Consider the following 22,262-nt stretch of genomic DNA (forward strand, 5'->3'; position numbering starts at 1 on the left):
CTGGTCTCCCAGGAGCCGCTCAAACCACAAACTCTTAGAAAATTCACTCTGCTTGTACATAAGTCGGCATTGTCCCTCTCGTATTCAATCCCGATGCAATTTCTGTGTTTCATGGTCAATGTGAAGGTCCAAGGGATACAGTAAACCTGCACTGGTGCATCGGAATCTAATACTGGTCTCCCAGGAGCCGCTCAAAGCACATACTCTGAGAAGATTCACTATTCTTGTACTTAAGTCGGCAATGTCCGATTTGTATCCAATCCCGATGCAATTTCTGTTTCATGGTCAATGTGAAGGTCCAAGGGATACAGTGAACCTGCACCGGTGCATCGGAATCTAATACTGGTCTCCCAGGAGCCGCTCGAACCACAAACTCCTAGAAGAATCACTCTTCTTGTACTTGAGTCGGCATTGTCCCTTTGGTATTCAATCTTGATGCAATTTGTGTGCTTCATGCTCAGTGTGGAGGTCCAAAGGATACAGTAATCCTGCACAGGTGAATCGGAATGTAATACTGGTCTCCCTGTAGCCGTTCAAATTACAAACTCCTAGAAGATTCACCCTTCTTGTACTTAAGTCGGCATTGTCCCATTTGTATTCAATCCCGAAGAAATATCTGTGTCTCATGGTCAATGTGAAGGCCCAAGGGATATAGTAAACGTGCTCTGGTGCATCTGAATCTAATACTGGGCTCTCAGGAGCCGCTCAAAGCACAAAATCTTATAAGATTCTCCGTTCTTGTACTTAAGTGGGCATTGTCCCTTTTGTATTCAATCCTGATGCTATTTCTGTGATTCATGGTCAATGGGAAGGTCCAAGGAATACAGTAAACCTGCACTGGTGCATCGGAATCTAACACTTTTCTCCCAGGAGCCGCTCAAACCACAAACTCTTAGAAAATTCACTCTTCTTTTACTAAAGTCAACATTGTCCCTTTTGTATTCAATCCCGATGCAATTTCTGTGTTTCATGGTCAATGTGAAGGTCCAAGGGATACAGTAAACCTGCACTGGTGCAACAGAATCTAATACTGGTCTCTCAGCAGCTGTTCAGAGCAGATACTCTTAGAAGATTCAATCTTCTGGTACTTAAGTCGGCATTGTGCCTTTTATGTTCAATCCCGATGCAATTTCTGTGTTTCATGGTCAATGTTAAGGTCCAATGGATACACTAAACCTGCGCTGGTGCACTGGAATCTAAAAGTGGTCTCCCAAGAGCCACTAAAAGCACAAACTCATAGAAGATTCCCTCTTCTTGTACTTAAGTCGTCATTGTGCCTTATGTATTGAATACCGATGCAATTTCTGTGTTTCTTGGTCAATGGGAAGGTGGAAGGAATACAGTAAACCTGCACTGGTGCATCGGAATCTAATACTGGTCTGCCAGGAGTCGATTAACACAAACTCTTAGAAGATTCACTCTTCTTGTACTTAAGTCAGCATTGACTCTTTTGTATTCAATCCCGATGCGGTTTCTGTGATTCATGGTCAATGTGGGGCTCCATGGTATACAGTAAACCTGCACTGGTGCATTCGAATCTAATACTGGTCTCCCAGGAGCCGCTGAAAGTACAATCTCTTAGAAGATTCACTCTTCTCGTACTTAAGTCGGCGTTGTTCCATTTGTATTCAATCCCGATGCAATTTCTGTCTTTCACGGTCAATGTGAAGGTCCAAGGGATACAGTAAACGTGCACTGGTGCATCGGAATCTAATAGTGGTCTCCCAGGAGACGCTGAATGCACAAAGTCTTAGAAGATTCACTCTTCTGGTACTTAAGAGCGGCATTGTGCCTTTTGTATTCAATTGCGATGGAATTTCAGTGTTTCATGGTCAATGTGAAGGTCGAAGGGATACAGTAAACTTGCACTGGTGCATCGGAATCTAATACTGGTATCCCAGGAGCCGCTCAAAGCACAAACTCTGAAGATATTCACTCTTCTTATACTTAAGTCGGCATTGTCCCTATTGTATTCAATTCCGATGCAATATCTGTGTTTCATGGTCAATGTGTAGGACCAAGGGATACAGTAAACCTGCACTGGTGCATCGGAATCTAATACTGGTTTCCCAGGAGCCGCTCAAAGCACAAACTCTTAGAAGATTTACTCTTCCTGTACTTAGGTTGGCATAGTCTCTTATGTATTCAATCCCGATGTAATTTCTGTGTTTCATGGTCAATGTGAAGGTTCAAGGGATACAGTTAAACAGCACTGGTGCATCGGTATCTAATAGTGGTCTCCCAGGAGCCGCTCAAAACACAAACTCTCAGAAGATTCACCCTTCTTGTACTTAAGTCGGCATTGGACCTTTGTATTCAATCCCGATGCAAGTTCTGTGTATCATGGTCAATGTGAAGGTCCAAGGGATACAGTAAACCCGCACTGGTGCATCGGAATCTAATACTGGTCTCCCAGGAGCCGCTCAAACCACAAACACATAGAAAATTCAGTCTTCTTGTACTTAAGTCGGCATTGTCCCACTTGTATTCAATCCCGGTGCAATTTCTGTGTTTCATGGTCAATGTAAAGGTCCAAGGGATACAGTAAACCTCCACTGGTGAAACGGAATCTAATACTTATCCCCAGGAGCCGCTCAAAGCACAAACTCTTAGAAGATTCACTCTTCCTGTACTTAAGTCGGCATTGTGCATTTTGTATTCAATCCCGATGCAATTTCTGCGATTCATGGGCAATGTGAAGGTCCAAGGGATACAGTAAACCTGCACTGGTGCATCGGAATCTAATACTGGTCTTCCAAGAGCCGCTCAAAACACAAACTCTTAGATGATTAACTCTTCTTGTACTTAAGACGGCAGTCCCTTTTGTATTCAATCGCGATGCAATTTCTGTGTTTCATTATCAATGTGATGGTCCAAGGGATACAGTAAACCTGCACTGGTGCATCGGAATCTAATACTGGTATCCCAGGAGCCGCTCAAAGCACAAACTCTGAAGAGATTCACTCTTCTTGTATTTAAGTCGGCATTGTCCCTTTTGTAATCAATCCCGATGCAATATCTGTGTTTCATGTTCAATGTGAATGACCAAGGGATACAGTAAACTTGCACTGGTGCATCGGAACCTAATACTGGTCTCCCAGGAGCCGCTCAAAGCACAAACTCTTAGAAGATTCAGTCTTCTTGTACTTAAGTCGGCATTGTCTCTTTTGTAATTAATTCCGATGCATATTCTGTATTTCATGGTCAATGTGAAAGGCCAAGGGATACCGCTAACCTGCACTGGTGCATCGGAATCTGATACTGGTGTCCCAGGAGCCGTTCAAAGCACAAAATCTTATAAGATTCATCCTTCTTGTACTTAACATGGCATTGTCCCTTTTGTGTTCAATCCCAATGCAATTTCTGTGTTTCATGGCCAATGTGAAGGTCCGAGGCATACAGTAAACTTGCACTGGTGCATCGGCATCTAACACCTTTCTCCCAGGACCCGCTCAAACCACAAACTCTTAGAAAATTCGCTCTTCTTGTACTTAAGTCGGCATTGTCCCTTTTGTATTCAATCCCGATGCAAGTTCTGTGTATCATGGTCAATGTGAAGGTCCAAGGGATACAATAAACCTGCACTAGTGCAACGGAATCTAATACTGGTCTCCCAGGAGCCGCTCAGAGCAGAAACTCTTAGATGATTCAATCTTCTTGCTTTTAAGTTGGCATTGTGCCTTTTATATTCAATCCCGATGCAATATCTGTGTTTGATGGTCAACGTGAGGGTCCAAGGGATCGTGTAAACCTGCACTGGTGCATCGGAATCTAATACTGGTCTCCCAAGAGCCGCTAAAAGCACGAACTCTTAGAAGATTCACTATTCTTGTACTTAAGTCGGCATTGTGCCATATGTATTTAATCCCCACGCAACTTCTGTGTTTCATGGTCAATGTGAAGGGCCAAGTGATACAGTAAACATGCACTGGTGCATCGGAATCTAATACTGGTCTCCCATGAGCCGCTCAAAGCACAGAGTCTTAGAAGACTCACTCCTCTTGTCCTTACGTCGTCATTGTCCCTTTTGTATTCAATCCCGATGCGATTTCTGTGTTTCATGGGCAATGTGAAGGACCAAGGGATACAGTATACCTGCACTGCTGCATCGGAATCTAATACTGGTCTCCCATGAGCCGCTCAAACCACAAACACTTAGAAGATTCACTCTTCTTGTACTTAAGTCGGCATTGTGCATTTTCTATTCAATCCCGATGCGATTTCTGTGTTTCATGGTCAATGTGAAGGTCCAAATGTTACAGTCAACCTGCACTGGAGCATCGGAAATTAATACTGGTCTCCCAGGGGCCGCTCAAAGCACCAACCCTTAGAAGATTCACTCATCTTGTTCTTAAGTGGGCATTGTGCCTTTTGTATTTAATCCCGATGCATGTTCCGTGTTTCATGGTCAATGTGAAGGTCGAAGGGATACAGTAACCCGGCACTGGTGCATCGGAATCTAATACTGGTCTCTCAGGAGCCGCTGAAAACACAAACTCCTAGAAGATTCATTTTTCTTGTACTTAAGTCGGCATTGTCCATTTTTTATTCAATACAGATACATTTTCTGAGGTTCATGGTCAATGTGAAGGTCCAAATGATACAGTCAACCTGCACTGGTGCATCCGAATGTAATACTGGCCTCCCAGGAGCCGCTCAAAGCACAAACTCTTAGATGATCACTCTTCTTGTACTTAAGTCGGCATTGTGCCCTTTGTATTCAATCCCGATGCAATTTCTGTGTTTCATGGTCAATGAGGACGTCCAAGGGATACGGTAAACCTGCACTGGTTCATCGGAATCTAATACTGGTCTCCCATGAGCCGCTCAAACCACAAACTCTTTGAAGATTCACTCTTCTTGTACTTAAGTCGGCACTGTGCATTTTGTATTCAATCCCGATGCAATGTCTGTGTTTCATGCTCAATGTGAAGGTCCAAGTGATACAGTTAACTTGCACTGGTGATTCGGAATGTAATACTGGTCTCCCTGGAGCCGTTCAAAGTACAAACTCTTAGAAGATTCACTCTTCTTGTGATCAAGTCGGCATTGCGCCTTGTGTATTCAGTCCCAATGCAATTTCTGTGTTTCATGGTCAATGTGAAGGTCCAAGGGATACAGTAAACCTGCACTGGTGCATCGGAATCTAAAACTGGTCTCCCAGGACACGCTGAAAGCACAAACTCCTAGAAGATTCATTCTCCTTGTACTTAAGACAGCATTGTTCATTTTGTATTCAATCCCGATGAGTTTTCTTTGTTTCATGGTCAATGTGAAGGGCCGAATGACACAGTCAACCCCGTCACTGGTGCATCGGAATGTAATACTGGTCTGCCAGGAGCCGCTCAACCCACAAACTCTTAGTAGATACACTCTTTTTGTACTTAAGTCTGTTTTGTGCCTGTTGTATTCAATCCCGATTCAATTTCCGTGTTTCATGGTCAATGAGAAGGTCCAAGGGATACAGTAAACCTGCACTGGTTGATCGGAATCTAATACTGGACTCCCAGGAGCCGCTGAAGGCACAAACTCCTAGAGGATTCATACTTCTTGTACTTAAATCAGCATTGTGCTCTTTCTATTCAATCCCGATGCAATTTCTGTGTTTCATGGTCAATGTGAAGGTGCAAGGGATACAGTAAACCTCCGCTGGTTCATCGGAATCCAATACTGGTCTCCCAGGAGCCGCTGAAGGCACAAACTCCTAGAGCATTCATACTTCTTGTACTTAATTCAGCATTGTCCCTTTTGTATTCAATCCCAATGCAATTTCTGTGATTCATGGTCAATGTGAAGGTCCAAGGGATACAGTTAACCTGCACTAGTGCATCGGAATCTAATACTGGTCTTCCAGGAGCCGCTCAAAGCACAAACTCTTAGAAGATTCACACTTCTTGTACTTATGTCGGCATTGCTCCTTTTGTATTTAATCCCGATGTTATTTATGTGTTTCATGGTCAATGAGTACGTTCAAGGGATACAGTAAACCTGCACCGGTTCATCGGAATCTAATAGTGGTCTCCCAAGAGCCGCTCAAACCACAAAATCTTAGAAGATTCACTTTTCTTGTACTTAAGTCGCCATTGTGCCTTATGTATTCAATCCCGAAGCAATTTCTGTGTATCATGGTCGATGTGAAGGTCCAAATGATACAGTCAACCTGCACTGGTGCATCGGAATGTAATACTGGCCAACCAGGAGCCGCTCAAAGCACAAAATCTTAGAAGATTCACACTTCTTGTACTTAAGTCGGCATTGTGCCTTATGTATTGAATCCCAATGCAATTTCTGTGTATCATGGCAATGTGAAGGTCCAAATGATACAGTCAAACTGCACTGGTGCATCGGAATCTAATACTGGTCTCCCATGTGCCGCTCAATCCACATAATCTTAGAAGATTCACTCTTCTTGTACTTAAGTCGGCATTGTGCCTGTTGTCTTCAATCCCGATGCAATTTCTGTGTTTCATGGTCAATGTGAAGGTCCAAATGATTCAGTCAACCCGCACTGGTGCATCGGAATCTAATACTGGTCACTCATAAGCCGCTCAAAGCACAAACTCTTAAAAGATTCACTCTTCTTGTACTTAAGTCGGCATTGTCCCTTTTGTATTCAATCCCGATGCAATTTCTGTGATTCGTGGTCAATGTGAAGGTCCAAGAGATACAGTAATCCTGCACTGGTGCATCGGAATCTAATACTGGTCTCCCGGGAGCCGCTGAAGGCACAAACTCTTAGAAGATTCACTCTTCTTGTACTCGAGTCGGCATTGTGCATTTTGTATTGAATCCCGATGCAATTTCTGTGTTTCATAGTCAATGTGAAGGTCCAAATGATACAGTCAACCTGCACTGGTGCATCGGAATCTACTACTGGTCTCCCAGGAACTGCTCAAAGCACAAACTCTTCGAAGATTCACTCTTCTTGTACAGAAGTCTTTAATGTGCATTTTGTATTCAATCCCGATGGAATTTCTATGTTTCATGTTCAATGAGAGTGTCCAAGGGATACAGTAAACCTGCACTGGTTCATCGGAATCTAATACTGGTTTCCCATGAGCCGCACAAACCACAAATTCTTAGAAGATTCACTCTTCTTGTATATAAGTCGTCATTGTGCCTTTTTTATTCAATCCCGATGCGATGTCTGTGTTTAATGGTCAATTTGAAGGTCAAAGGGATACAGTAAACGTGCTCTGGTGCATCTGAATCTAATACGGGTCTCCCAGGAGGCGCTCAAAGCACAAAATCTTCGAAGATTCACACTACTTGTGCTTTAGTTGGCATTGTGAGTTTTGCATCCAATTCCGATGCAATTTCGGTGTTTCATGGTCAATGTGAAGGTCCAAGGGATACAGTAAACCTGCACAAGAACATCGGAATCTATTACTGGTCTGCCAGGAGTCGCTCCAACCACAAACTCTAGAAGATACACTCTTCTTGTACTTAAGTCGGCATTGTGCCTTTTGTTTTCAACCCCAATGCAATTTCTGTGTTTCATACACAATGTGAAGGTCCAAGGGATACAGTAAACATGCACTGGTGCATCGGAATCTAATACTGGTCTCCCAGGAGCCGCTCAAAGCACAAACTCTTAGAAGGTTCACTCATCTTGTACTTAAGTCGGCATTGTCCCTTTTGTATTCAATCCCGATGCAATATCTGTGAATTATGGTCAATGTGAAGTTCCAAGCGATACAGTTATCCTGCACTGGTTCATGGGAATCTAATGCTGGTCGTCCAGGAGCCGCTGAAGGGACAAACTCTTAAAAGATTCACTCTTCTTATTCTTAAGTCGGCATTGTGCATTTTGTAATCAATCCCGATGCAATTTCCGTGTTTCATTGTCAATGTTAAGGTCCAAATGATACAGTAAACCTGCACTGAATCATCGGAATATAATACTGGTGTCCCAGCAGCCGCTGAAAGCATAAACTCCTAGGGGATTCATTCTTCTTGTTCTTAAGTCGGCATTGTCCCTTTTGTGTTCAATCCCTATGCGATATCTGTGTTACATGGTCGATGTGAAGGTCCAAGAGATACAGTAAACCTGCTCTGGTGCATCGGAATCTAATACTGGTCTCTCAGGAGCCGTTCAAACCACAAACTCTTGGATAATTCACCTTCTTGTACGTAAGTCGGCATTGTGCCTTTTGTATTCAATCCCGATGCAATTTCTGTGATTCGTGGTCAATGTGAAGGTCCAGGGGATACAGTAATCCTGCACTGGTGCATGGGAAACTAATACTGTTCTCTCAGGAGCCGCTCAAACCACAAACTCTTAGAAAATTCACCTTCTTGTACTTAAGTCGGCATTGTCCATTTTGTATTCAATCCCGATGCAATTTCTGTGTTTAATGGTCAATGTGAAGGTCAGAGGGATACAGTAAACGTGCTCTGGTGCATCAGAATCTAATACAGGTCTTCTAGGAGCCGCTCAAAGCACAAACTCTTCGAAGATCACTCTTCTTTTACATAAGTCGGTATTTTGCATTTTCTATTCAATCCCGATGCATTTTCTATGTTTCATCTTGAATGAGAATTTCCAAGGGATACAGTAAACCTGCACTGGTTCATGAAAATCTAATACTGGTCCCCCATGAGCCGCTCAAACCACAAACTCTTAGAAGATTCAATCTTCTTGTATTTAAGTCGCCATTGTGCCTTTTGTATTCATCCCGATGCGATGTCTGTGTTTCATGGTCAATGTGAAGGTCCAAGGGATACAGTAAACCTGCACTGGTGCTTCGGAATCTAAAACTGGTCTCTCAGGAGCCGCTCAAACCACAAATTCTTAGAAAATTCACCTTCTTGTACTGAAGTCGGCATTGTGCACTTTGTATTCAATCCCGATGCGATTTCCGTGATTCATGGTCAATGTGAAGGTGAAAGGGATACAGTAAAGGTGCACTGGTGCATCGGAATGTAATACTGGTCTCTCAGGAGCCGCTCAAACCACAAACTCTTGGAAAATTCACCTTTTTGTACTTAAGACGGCATTGTCCTTATTTTATTCAATCCCGATGCAATTTCTGTGTTTTGTGGTCAATGTGAAGGTCAAAGGGATACAGCAAACGTGCACTGGTGCATCGGAATCTAGTACAGGTCTCGCAGGAGAAGCTCAAAGCACAAACCCTTCGAAGATTCACTCTTCTTTTACATAAGTCGGTATTGTGCATTATGTATTCAATCCCAATGCAATATCTATGTTTCATCTTGAATGAGAGTGTCCAAGGGTTACAGTAAACCTGCACTGGTTCATCGGAAACTAATACGCGTCCCCCATGAGCCGCTCAAACCACAAACTCTTAGAAGATTCAATCTTCTTGTATTTAAGACGCCATTGTGCCTTTTGTATTCAATCCCGATGCGGTGTCTGTGTTTCATGGTCAATGTGAAGGTCCAAGGGATACAGTAAACCTGCACTGGTGCTTCGGAATATTAAACTGGTCTCTCAGGAGCCGCTCAAACCACAAATTCTTAGAAAATTCACCCTCTTGTTCTTAAGTCGGCATTGTCCATTTTGTATTCAATCCCGATGCAATTTCTGTGTTTCATGGTCAATGAGAAGGTCAGAGGGATACAGTAAACCTGCACTGGTGCATCGGAATCTAATACTGGTCTGCCAGGAGCCGCTCCAACCACAAGCTCTTAGAAGATTCACTCTTCTTGTACTTAAGTCGGCATTGTGCCTTTTGTATTCAATCGCGATGCTATTTCTGTGTTTCATGGTCAATGTGAAGGTCAGAGGGATACAGTAAACCTGCACTGGTGAATCGGAATTTAATACTGGTCTCCCATGGGCGGCTCAAACCACAAACTCTTAGAAGATTCACTCTTCTTGTACGTAACTCGGCATTGTGCGTTTAGTATTCAATCCCGACGCAATTTCTGTGTTTCATGGTCAATGTGAAGGTCCAAGGGATACAGTTGACCTGCACTGGTGCATTGGAATCTAATACTGGTCTCCCATGAGCCGCTCAAACCACAAATTCTTAGAAGATTCACTCTTCTTGTACTTAAGTCGGCATTGTGCCTTTTCTATTCAATCCTGATACGATTTCTGTGTTTCATGGTCAATGTGAATGTCGAAAAGATACATTAAATCTGCACTGGTCCATCGCAATCTAATACTGGTATCCCAGGAGCCACTGAAAGCACAAATTCCTAGAGGATTCATTCTACTTGTACTTAAGTCGGCATTGTCCCTTTTGTATTCAATCCGGTTGCAATTTCTGTGTTTCATCGTCAATGTGAAGGTCCAAATGATACAGCCAACCTGCACTGGTGCATCGGAATCTAATTCTGGTCTCCCATATGCCGTTCAAAGCACAAACTCTTAGAAGAATCACTCTTCTTGTACTTAAGTCGGCATTGTGCCTTTTGTATTCAATCCCGATGCGATTTCTGTGTTTCATGGTCAATGTGAGGGTCCAAGGGATGCAGTAAACCTGAATTGGTGCATCGGAATCTTATACTGGTCTCTCAGGAGCCGCTAAAACCACAAACTCTTAGAAAATTCACCTTCTTGTACTTAAGTCGGCCTTGTCACTTTTGTATTTAATCCCGATGCAATATCTGTGATTCGTGGTCAATGTGAATGTCCAAGGTATACAGTAATCCTGCACTGGTGCATCGGAATTTAATACTGGTCTCCCAGGAGCCGCTGAACGCACAAACTCTTAGAAGATTCACTGTTCTTGTACTTAAGTCGGCATTGTTAATGATGTATTGAATCCCGATGCAATTTCTGTGTTTCATGGTCAATGTGAAGGTCCAAGGGATACAGTAAACCTGCACAGGTGCATCGGAATCTAATACTGGTCTGCCAGGAGCCGCTACAACCACAAACTCTTAGAAGATACACTCTTCTTGTACTTAAGTCGGCATTGTCCATTTTGTATTCAATCCCGATGCAATTTCTGTGATTCATGGACAATGGGAAGTTCCAAGGGATACAGTTATCCTGCACTGGTGCATGGGAATCTAATACTGGTCGTCCAGGAGCCGCTGAAGGCACAAACTCTTAGAAGATTCACTCTTCTTATACTTAAGTCGGCATTGTGCATTTTGTATTCAATCCCGATGCAATTTCAGTGTTTCATAGTCAATGTTAAGGTCCAAATGATACAGTAAACCTGCACTAGTGCATCGGAATGTAATTCTGGTCTCCCAGCAGCCTCTGAAAGCACAAACTCCTAGAGCATTCATTCTTCTTGTACTTAAGTCGGCATTGTCCTTTTTGTGTTCAATCCCGATGCAATTTCTGTGTTTCATGGTCAATGTGAAGGTCCAAATGATACAGTCAACCTGCACTGGTGCATCGGAATCTATTACCGGTCTCTCAGGAGCCCCTCAAACCACAAACTCTTAGAAAATTCACCTTCATGTACTTAAGTGGGCATTGTGCCTTTTGTATTCAATCCCGATGCACTTTCTGTGTTTAATGGTCAATGTGAAGGGCAGAGGGATACCGTAAACGTGCTCTGGTGCATCGGAATCTAATACAGGTCTCCCAGGAGCCGCTCAAAGCACAAACTCTTCGAAGATTAACTCTTCTTTTACATAAGTCGGTATTGTGCATTATGTATTCAATCCCAATGCAATATCTATGTTTCATCTTGAATGAGAGTGTCCAAGGGTTACAGTAAACCTGCACTGGTTCATCGGAATCTAATACGCTTCCCCCATGAGCCGCTCAAACCACAAACTCTTAGAAGATTCAATCTTCTTGTATTTAAGACGCCATTGTGCCTTTTGTATTCAATCCCGATGCGGTGTCTGTGTATCATGGTCAATGTGAAGGTCCAAGGGATACAGTAAACCTGCACTGGTGCTTCGGAATATTAAACTGGTCTCTCAGGAGCCGCTCAAACCACAAATTCTTAGAAAATTCACCCTCTTGTTCTTAAGTCGGCATTGTCCATTTTGTATTCAATCCCGATGCAATTTCTGTGTTTCATGGTCAATGAGAAGGTCAGAGGGATACAGTAAACCTGCACTGGTGCATCGGAATCTAATACTGGTCTGCCAGGAGCCGCTCCAACCACAAGCTCTTAGAAGATTCACTCTTCTTGTACTTAAGTCGGCATTGTGCCTTTTGTATTCAATCGCGATGCTATTTCTGTGTTTCATGGTCAATGTGAAGGTCAGAGAGATACAGTAAACCTGCACTGGTGAATCGGAATTTAATACTGGTCTCCCAGGGGCGGCTCAAACCACAAACTCTTAGAAGATTCACTCTTCTTGTACGTAACTCGGCATTGTGCGTTTAGTATTCAATCCCGACGTAATTTCTGTGTTTCATGGTCAATGTGAAGGTCCAAGGGATACAGTTGACCTGCACTGGTGCATTGGAATCTAATACTGGTCTCCCATGAGCCGCTCAAACCACAAATTCTTAGAAGATTCACTCTTCTTGTACTTAAGTCGGCATTGCCCCTTTTGTATTCAATCCCGATGCAAGTTCTGTGTTTCATGGTCAATGTGAAGGTCCAAGGGATACAGTAAACCTGCACTGGTGCATCGGAATGTAATACTGGGTTTCCAGGAGCCGCTCAAAACACAAAATCTTAGAAGATTCACTCTTCTTGTACTTAAGTCAGCATTGTGCATTTTCCATTTAATCCCGATGCAATTTCTGTGTATCATGGTCAATGTGGAGGTCCAAATGATACAGTCAACCTGCACTGGTACATCGGAATGTAATACTGGCCTCCCAGGAGCCGCTCAAAGCAAAGAATCTTATAAGAATCACTCTTCTTGGACTTATGTCGGCATTGTGCCTTTTCTATTCTATCCCGATGCGATTTCTGTGTTTCATGCTTAATGTGAATGTCCAAAAGATACATTAAATCTGCACTGGTGCATCGGAATCTAATACTGGTCTCCCAGGAGCCGCTGAAAGCACAAACTCCTAGAGGATTCATTCTTCTTGTACTTATGTCGGCATTGTCCCTTTAGTATTCAATCCCGATGCGATTTCTGTGTTTCATGGTCAATGTGAAGGTCCAAGGGATGCAGTAAACCTGAACTGCTGCATCGGAATCTAATACGGGTCTCTCAGGAGCATCTCAAACCACAAATTCTTAGAAAATTCACCTTCTTGTACTTAAGTCGGCATTGTCACTTTTTTATTTAATCCCGCTGCAATATCTGTGATTCGTGGTCAATGTGAAGGTCCAAGGGATACAGAAATCCAGCACTGGTGCATCGGAATTTAATACTGGTCTCCCAGGATTCGCTGAACGCACAAACTCTTAGAAGATTAACTGTTCTTGTACTTAAGTCGGCATTGTTTATTTTGTATTGAATCCCGATGCAATTTCTGTGTTTCATGGTCAAAGTGAAAGCCCAAGGTATACAGTAAACCTGCACAGGTGCATCGGATTCTAAAACCGGTCTCCCAGGAGCCACTCAATTCACAAACTCTTAGAAGATTCACTCTCCTTGTACTTATGTCGACATTGTCCATTTTGTATTCAATCCCGATGCAATTCGGTGTTTCATGTTCAATGTGAAGTTCCAAGGGATACAGTAAACCTGCACTGGTGCATCGGAATCTAATACAGGTCTGCCAGAAGCCGCTCCAACCACAAAGTCTTAGAAGATACACTCTTCTTGTACTTAAATCGGCATTATGCCTTTTGTATTCAATCCCGATGCGATTTCTGTGTTTCATGGTCAATGTGAAGGTCCAAGGGATACAGTAAACCTGCACTGGTGCATCGGATTCTAATACTGGTCTCCGAGGAGCCGTTGACAGCACAAACTCCTAGAGGATTCATTCATCTTGTACTTAAGTCGCCATTTTCCCTTTTGTTTTCAATTCCGATGCAATTTCTGTGTTTCATGGTCAATGTGAAGGTGCAAGGGATACAGTAAACCTGCACTGGTGCATCGGGATTTAATACTGGTCTCTCAGGAGCCGCTCAAACCACAAACTCTTAGAAAATTCACCTTCATGTAATTAAGTCGGCATAGTCGTTTTGTATTCAATCTCGATGGAATTTCTGTGATTCATGGGCAATGTGAAGGTCCAAGGGATACAGTAATCTTGCACAGGTGCATCGGAATCTAATACCGGTCTCGCAGGAGCCGCTAAAGGCACAAACTCTTAGAAAATTCACTCTTCTTGTACTTAAGCCGGTATTGTGCGTTTCGTATTCAATCCCGATGCAATTTCTGTGTTTCATAGTCAATGCGAAGGTCCAAATGATACAGTAAACGTGCACTGGTGCATCGGAATCTAAAACTAGTCTTCCAGGAGCCGCTTAAAACACAAACTCCTAGAGGATTCAATCTGTTTGTACTTATGTCGGCATTGTCCCTTTTGTATTCAACCCCCGATGCAATATCTGTGTTTCATGATTAATGTGAAGCTCCAAATGATACAGTCAACCTGCACTGGTGCATCGGATTCTAATACTGGTCTCGCAGGAGCCGCTCAAAGCACAAACCCTTAGAAGATTCACTCTTCTTTTACTTAAGTCGGCATTGTCTCTTTTGTATTCAATCCCGATGCTTTTCTGTGTTCTTTCGGTCAATGTGAAGGTCCACGAGATACAGTAAACCTGCTCTGGTGCTTCGGAATCTAATAGTGGTCTCTCAGGAGCCGCTCAAACCACAAACTCTTAGAAAGTTCACCTTCTTATACTTAAGTCGGCATTGTGCCATTTGTATTCAATCCCGATGCAATTTCTGTGATTCGTGGTCAATGTGAAGGTTAAAGGGATACAGTAATCCTGCACTGGTGCATCGGAATCTAATACTGGCCTCCCAGGAGCCGCTGAAGTCACAAATCTTAGAAGATTCACTCTTCTTGTACTTAAGTCGGTATTGTGAATTTTGTATTCAATCCCGATGCAATTTCAGTGTTTCATAGTCGATGTGAAGGCCCAAATGATACAGTCAACCTGCACTGCTGTATCGGAATCTAATACTGGTCTCCCAGGAGCCGCTCAAAGCACAAACCCTTCGAACATTCACTCTTCTTTTACATAAGTCGGTATTGTGCATTTTGTATTCAATCCCGATGCAATTTCTATGTTTCATGGTCAATGAGAATGTCCTAGGGATACAGGAAATCTGCACTCGTTCATTGGAATCTTATACTGGCCTCCCATGAGCCGCTCAAACAACAAACACCTTAGAAGATTCACTCTTATTGTATTTAAGTCGCCATTGTGCCTTTTGTATTCAATCCCGATGCGATGTCTGTGTTTCATGGTCAATGTGAAGGTCAAAGGAATACAGTAAACGTGCTCTGGTGTATCGGAATCTAATACAGGTCTGGCAGGAGACGCTCAAAGCACATACTCTTCGAAGATTCACATTACTTGTGCTTAAGTTGGCATTCTGAGTCAGGTATTCAATCCCGATGCAATTACTGTGTTCCATGGTGAATGTGAAAGTCCAAGGGATACAGTAAACCTGCACTGGTGCATCGGAATCTAATACTGGTCTCCCAGGAGCCGCTGAAATCACAAACGCCTAGAGGATTCATTCTTCTTGTACTTTAGTCGGCATTGTCAATTTTGTATTCAATCCCGATCAAATTTCTGTGTTTCATGGTCAATGTGAAGGTCCAAATGATTCAGTAAACCTTCACTGGTGCATCGGAATCTAAAACTGGTATCTCAGGAGCCGCTCAAACCACAAACTCTTAGAAAATTCACCTTCTTGTACTTAAGTCGGCATTGTCCCTTTTGAATCCAATCCCGATGCAATTTCTGTGATTCATGATCAATGTAAAAGTCCAAGGGATACAGTAATCCGGCACTGGTGCATCGGAATCTTATACTGGACTCCCAGGAGCCGCTCAATACACAAACTCTTAGAAGATTCACTCTTCTTGTACTTAAGCCGGTGTTGTGCATTTTGTATTCAATCCCGGTACATCTCTATGTTTCATGGTCAATGAGAATGTCCAAAGGATACAGTAAACCTGCACTGGTTCATCGGAATCTAATACTAGTCTCCCATGAGCCGCTAAAACCACAAACTCTTAGAAAATTCACCTTCTTGTGCTTAAGTCGGCATTGTCCCTTTTGTATTCAATCTCCATGCAATTTCTGTGTTTCATGGTCAATGTGACGGTCAAAGGGTTGCAGTAAACGTGCACTGGTGCATTGGAATTTAATACAGGTCTCCCAGGAGACGCTCATAGCTTAAAGTCTTTGAAGATTCACACTACTTGTGCTTTAGTTGGCATTGTGAGTTTTCTATTAAATCCCGATGCGATTTCTGTGTTTCATGGTCAATGTGAATGGCCAAGGGATACAGTAAGCCTGCACTGGTGCACCGGAATCTAATACTGGTCTGCCAGGAGCCGCTCAAACCAAAAAACATCTTGTACTTAAGGTGGCGTTGTGCCTTTTGTATTCAATCCCGATGCAATTTCTGTGTTTCGTGGTCAATGTGAAATCCAAGGGATACAGTAAACCTGCACTGGTGCATCGGAATCTAATACTGGTCTCCCAGGAGCCGCCGAAGTCACAAACTCTTAGAAGATTCACTCATCTTGTACTTAAGTCAGCATTGTCCTTTTGTATTCAATCCCAATGCAAGTTTGTGTGTTTCATGGTCAATGTGAAGGTCAAAGGGATACAGTAAACGTGCACTGGTGCATCGGAATCTAATACAGGTCTCCCAGGAAGCGCTCAAAACTTAAATTCTTCGAAGAATAAAACTTCTTGTGCTTAAGTTGGCATTGCGAGTTTTGTATTCAATCCCGATGGGATTTCTGTGTTTCATGGTTAATGTGAAGGTCCAAGGGATACAGTAAGCCTGCACTGGTGCATCGGAATCTAATACTTGTCTGCCAGGAGCCGCTCCAACCACAAATTCTTAGAAGATTCACTCTTCTAGTACTTAAATCGGCATTTTGCATTTTGTATTCAATCCCGATTCAATTTCTGTGTTTGATGGTCAATGTGTAGGTCCAAATGATACAGTGAACCAGCACTGGTCCATCGGAATCTAATACTGGTCTGCAAGGAGCCGCTCAAAGCACAGAATCTTAGAAGAATCACAGTTCTTGTACTGAAGTCGGCATTGTGCCTTTTGTATTCAATCCCGATGAAATTTCTAAGTTTCATGGTCAATTAGAATGTCCAAGGTATACAGTAAACCTGCACTTGTGCATCGGAATCTAATACTGGTATCCCATGAGCCGCTCAAACCACAAACTCTTAGAAGAGTCACTCTTCTTGTACTTAAGTCGTCATTAAGGCTTTTGTGTTCAATCCCGATGCGATTTCTGTGTCTCGTCGTCAATGTGAAGGTCCAAAGGATACAGCAAACCTGCACTGGTGCATCGGAATTTAATACTGGCCGCTCAGGTGCCGCTCAAACCACAAACTCTTTGAAAATTCACCTTCTTGAACTGAAGTCGGCATTGTCCCATTTGTATTCAATGCCGATGCAATTTCTGTGTTTCATGGTCAATGTGAAGGTCAAAGGGATACAGTAAACGTGCACTGGAGCATCGGAATCTAATACAGGTCTCCCAGGAGACGCTCAAACGCAAACTCCTTGAAGATTCACACTACTTGTGCTTAAGTTGGCATTGTGAGTTTTGTATTCAATCCCGATGCGATTTCTGTGTTTCATGGTTAATGTGAAGGTCCAAGGGATACAGTAAGCCCGCACTGGTGCATCGGAATCTAATACTGGTCTGCCAGTAGCCGCTGAAACCACTAACTCTTAGATGATTCACTCTTCTTGTACTTAAGTCGGCATTGTGCCCTTTGTATCAATCCCGATGCAATTTCTGTGTTTCATGGTCAATGTGAAAGTCCAAGGGATACAGTAAACCCGCACTGGTGCATCGGAATCTAATACTGGTCTCCCAGGAGCCGCTCAAACCACAAAGTCATATAAGATTCACTCTTCTTGTACTTAAGTCGTCATTGTGGCTTTTGTATTCAATCCCGATGCGATATCTGTCTTTCATCGTCAATGTGAAGGTCCAAAGGATACAGTAAACGTGCACTGGTGCATCGGAATCTAATACAGGTCTCCCAGGAAGCGCTCAAAGCTTAAAGTTTTCGAAGATTAATACTACTTGTGCTTAAGTTGGCATTGTGGGTTTTGTATTCAATCCCGATGCGATTTCTGTGTTTCATGGTTAATTTGAAGGTCCAAAAGATACTGTAAACCTGCACTGGTGAATCGGAAACTAATACTGGTCTGCCTGGAGCCGTTCAAAGTACAAACACTTAGAAGATTGACTCTTGTTGTACCTAAGTCGTCCTTGTCCCCTTTGAATTCATTCCCGATGCAATTTCTGTATTTCCTGCTCAATGTGAAGGTCCAAGGGATACAGTAAACCTGCACTGGTGCATCGGAATCTAATACGTGTCTGCCAGGAGCCACTCCAACCACAATCTCTTAGAAGATTCAGTCTTCTTGTACTTAAATCGGCATTGTGCATTTTGTATTTGATCCCGATGCAATTTCTGTGTTTCATGGTCAATGTGTAGTTCCAAATGATAGTGTCAACCTGCACTGGTCCATCGGAATCTAATACTGGTCTCCCAGGAGCCGCTCAAAGCACAAACTCTTAGAAGAATCACTGTTCTTGTACTTAAGACGGCATTGTGCCTTTGTATTCAATCCCGATGCAATATCTATGTTTCATTGTCAATAAGAATGTCCAAGGTATACAGTAAACCTGCACTGGTTCATCGGAATCTTATACTGGTCTCCGATGAGCCGCTCAAAGCACAAACTCTTAGATGATTCACTCTTTTTGTATTTAAGTTGCCATTGTGCGTTTTGTATTCAATCCCGATGCGATGTCTGTGTTTCATGGTCAATATGAAGGTCAAAGGGATACAGTAAACGTGCTCAGGTGCATCGGAATCTAATACAGGTCTCCCAGGAGACTCTCAAAGCACATACTCTTCATAGATTCACATTACTTGTGCTGAAGTTGGCATTGTGAGTTTTGTATTCAATCCCGATGCAATTTCCGTGTTTCATGGTCAATGTGAAGGTCCAAGGGATACAGTAAACCTGCACCGGTGCATCGGAATCTAATACTGGTCTGCCAGGAGCCGCTCCAACCACAAACTCTTAGAAGATTCACTTTTCTTGTACTTAAGTCGGCATTGTCCCTTTTGTATTCAATCCCGAAGCAATTTCTGTGTTTTATACACAATGTGAAGGTCTAAGGGATACAGTAAACCTGCACTGCTGCATCGGAATAAAATTCTGGTCTCCCAGGAGCCGCTCATAGCACAAACTCATAGAAGATTCACTCTTCTTGTACTTAAGTCGGCATTGTCCCTTTTGTATTCAATCACGATGCAATTTCTGTGTTTCATGGTCAATGTGAAGTTCGAAGGGATACAGTAAACCTGCACTGGTGCATCGGAATCTAATATTGGTGTGCCAGGAGCCGCTCCAACCACAAACTTTTAGAAGATTCACTCTTCTTGTAATTAAATCGGCATTGTGCCTTTTGTATTCAATCCCGATGCGATTTCTGTGTTTCATGGTCAATGTGAAGGTCCAAGGGATACAGTAAACCTGCACTGGTGCATCGGAATCTAATACTGGTCCCCAGGAGCCGCTGAATGCACAAATTCCTATAGGATTCACTCTTCTTGTACTTTAGTCGGCATTGGGCATTTTGTATTCAATCCCGATGCGATTTCTTTGTTTCATGGACAATGTGAAGGTCCAAGGGATACAGTAAACCTGCACTGGTGCATCGGAATCTAATACTGGTCTCCCAGGAGCCGCTGAAAGCACAAATTCCTAGAGGATTCATTTTTCTTGTAATTTAGTCGGCATTGTCCATTTTGTATTCAATCCCGATGCAATTTCTGTGTTTCATGGTCAACGTGAAGGTCCAAATGATACAGTTAACCTGCACTGTTGCATTGGAATCTAAAACTGGTATCTCAGGAGCCTCTCATACCATATACTCTTAGAAAATTCACCTTTTTGTCCTTAAGTCGGCATTGTCCCTTTTGTATTCAATCCTGATGCGATTTCTGTGTTTCATGGGCAATGTGAAGGTCCAAGGGATACAGTAAGCATGCACTGGTGCATCGGAATCTAATACTCGACTGCCAGGAGCCGCTCAAACCACAAACTTCTTGTACTTAAGTTGGCATTGTGCCTTTTGTGTTCAATCCCGATGCAATTTGTGTGTTTCATGGTCAATATGAAATCCAAGGGATATAGTAAACCTGCACTGGTGCATCGGAATCTAATACTGGTCTCCCAGGAGCCGCTCAAACCACAAACTCTTAGACGATTCACTCTTCATGTACTTAAGTCGGCATTGTCCATTTTGTATTCAATCCCGATGCAATTACTGTGTTTCATGGTCAATGGGAAGGTACAAAAGATACAGTCAACCTGCACTGGTGCATCAGAATGTAATACTGGCCTCCTAGGAGCCGCGCAAAGCACAAACCCTTAGAAGATCACTCTTCTTGTACTTAAGTCGCCATTGTGCATTTTGTACCCAATCCCTTTGCATTTTCTCTGTTTCATGGTCAGTGTGAAGATCCAAGTGATACGGAAAACCTGTGCTGGTTCATCGGATTCCAATACTGGTCTCCCATGAGCCGCTGTAAGCACAAACACTTAGGTGATTCACTCTTCTTGTACTTAAGTCGGCATTGTGCGTATTCCATTCAATCCCGATGCGATTTCTGTGTTTCACGGTCAATGTGAAGGTCCAAGGGATACAGTAAACCTGGACTGGTGAATCGGAATCTAATACTGGTCTCCGTGGAGCCGTTTAAAGTACTAACTCTTAGAAGAATGACTCTTCTTGTACTTAAGTCTGCATTGTGCCTTTTGTATTCGATCCCGATGAAATTTCTGTGGTTCATGGTCAATGTGAAGGTCCAAGGGATACAGTATACCTGCACTGGTGCATCGGAATCTAATACTGGTCTCCCAAGAGCCGCTGAAAGCACAAACTCCTAGAAGATTCACTCTTCTTGTACTTAAGTCGGCATTGTGCATTTTGTATTCAATCCCGATGCGATTTCTATGTTTCATGGTCAATGAATATGTCCAAGGGATACAGTAAACCTGCACTGGTTCATCGGAATCTAATACTGGTCTCCCATGAGCCAGTCAAACCACAAACTGTTAGAAGATTCACTCTTCTTGTACTTAAATCATCATTGTCCGTTTTGTATTCAATCCCGATGCAATTTCTGTGTTTCATGCTCAATGTGAAGGTCCAAGGGATACAGTAAACCTGCACAGGTGAATCGGAATCTAATACTTATCTCCCTGTAGCTGTTCAAATTACAAACTCTTAGAAGATTCATTCTTCTTGTACTTCAGTCGGCATTGTGACTTTTCCATTCAATCCCGATGCAATTTCTGTGTGTTATGGTCAGTGTCAAGGTCCAAGGGATACAGTAAACCTGCACTGGTGCATCGGAATTTAATACTGGTCTCCCAGGAGCAGCTGAAAGCACTAGCTCCTAGAGGATTATTACTTCTTGTACTGAAGTCGGCATTGTCAGTTTTATATACAACACGGATGCAATTTCTGTGTTTCATGCTCAATGTGAAGGTCCAAGGGATACAGTAAACCTGCACAGGTGAATCGGAATCTAATACTGATCTCCCTGTAGCCGTTCAAATTACAAACTTTTAGAAGATTCACTCTTCTTGTACTTCGGTCGGCATTGTGCCTTTTCTATTCAATGCCGATGCAATTTCTATGTGTTATGGTCAATGTGAAGGTCCAAGGAATACAGTAATCCTGCTCTGGTGCATCGGAATCTAATACTCGTCCTCCATCAGCCGCTCAAACCACAAACTCTTAGAAGATTCACTCTTCTTGTACTTTAGCCGGTATTGTGCAATTTGTATTCAATCCCGATGCAATATCTATGTTTCATAGTCAATGTGAAGGTCCAAATGATACAGTCAAACTGCACTGGTGCATCGCAATCTTATACTGGTCTCCCAGGAGCCGCTCAAAGCACAAACTCTTAGAAGATTCACTCTTCTTGTACTTATGTCGACATTGTTCCTTATGAATTCAATCCCGATGCAATATCTGTGTTTCATGGTCAATGTGAAGGTCCAAGGAATACAGTAAACCTGCACTGGTGCATCGGAATCTAATACTGGTCTCCCAGGAGCCGCTCAAACCACAAACTCTTAGAAGATTCACTCTTCTTGCACTTAAGTCGGCATTGTCCCTTTTGTATTCGATCCCGATGCAATTTCTGTGATTCGTGGTCATGTGAAGGTCCAAGGATACAGTG

Source organism: Schistocerca piceifrons, chromosome X (genome assembly GCF_021461385.2).
Source record: "Schistocerca piceifrons isolate TAMUIC-IGC-003096 chromosome X, iqSchPice1.1, whole genome shotgun sequence".
NCBI classification, from domain to species: Eukaryota; Metazoa; Arthropoda; class Insecta; order Orthoptera; family Acrididae; genus Schistocerca; species Schistocerca piceifrons.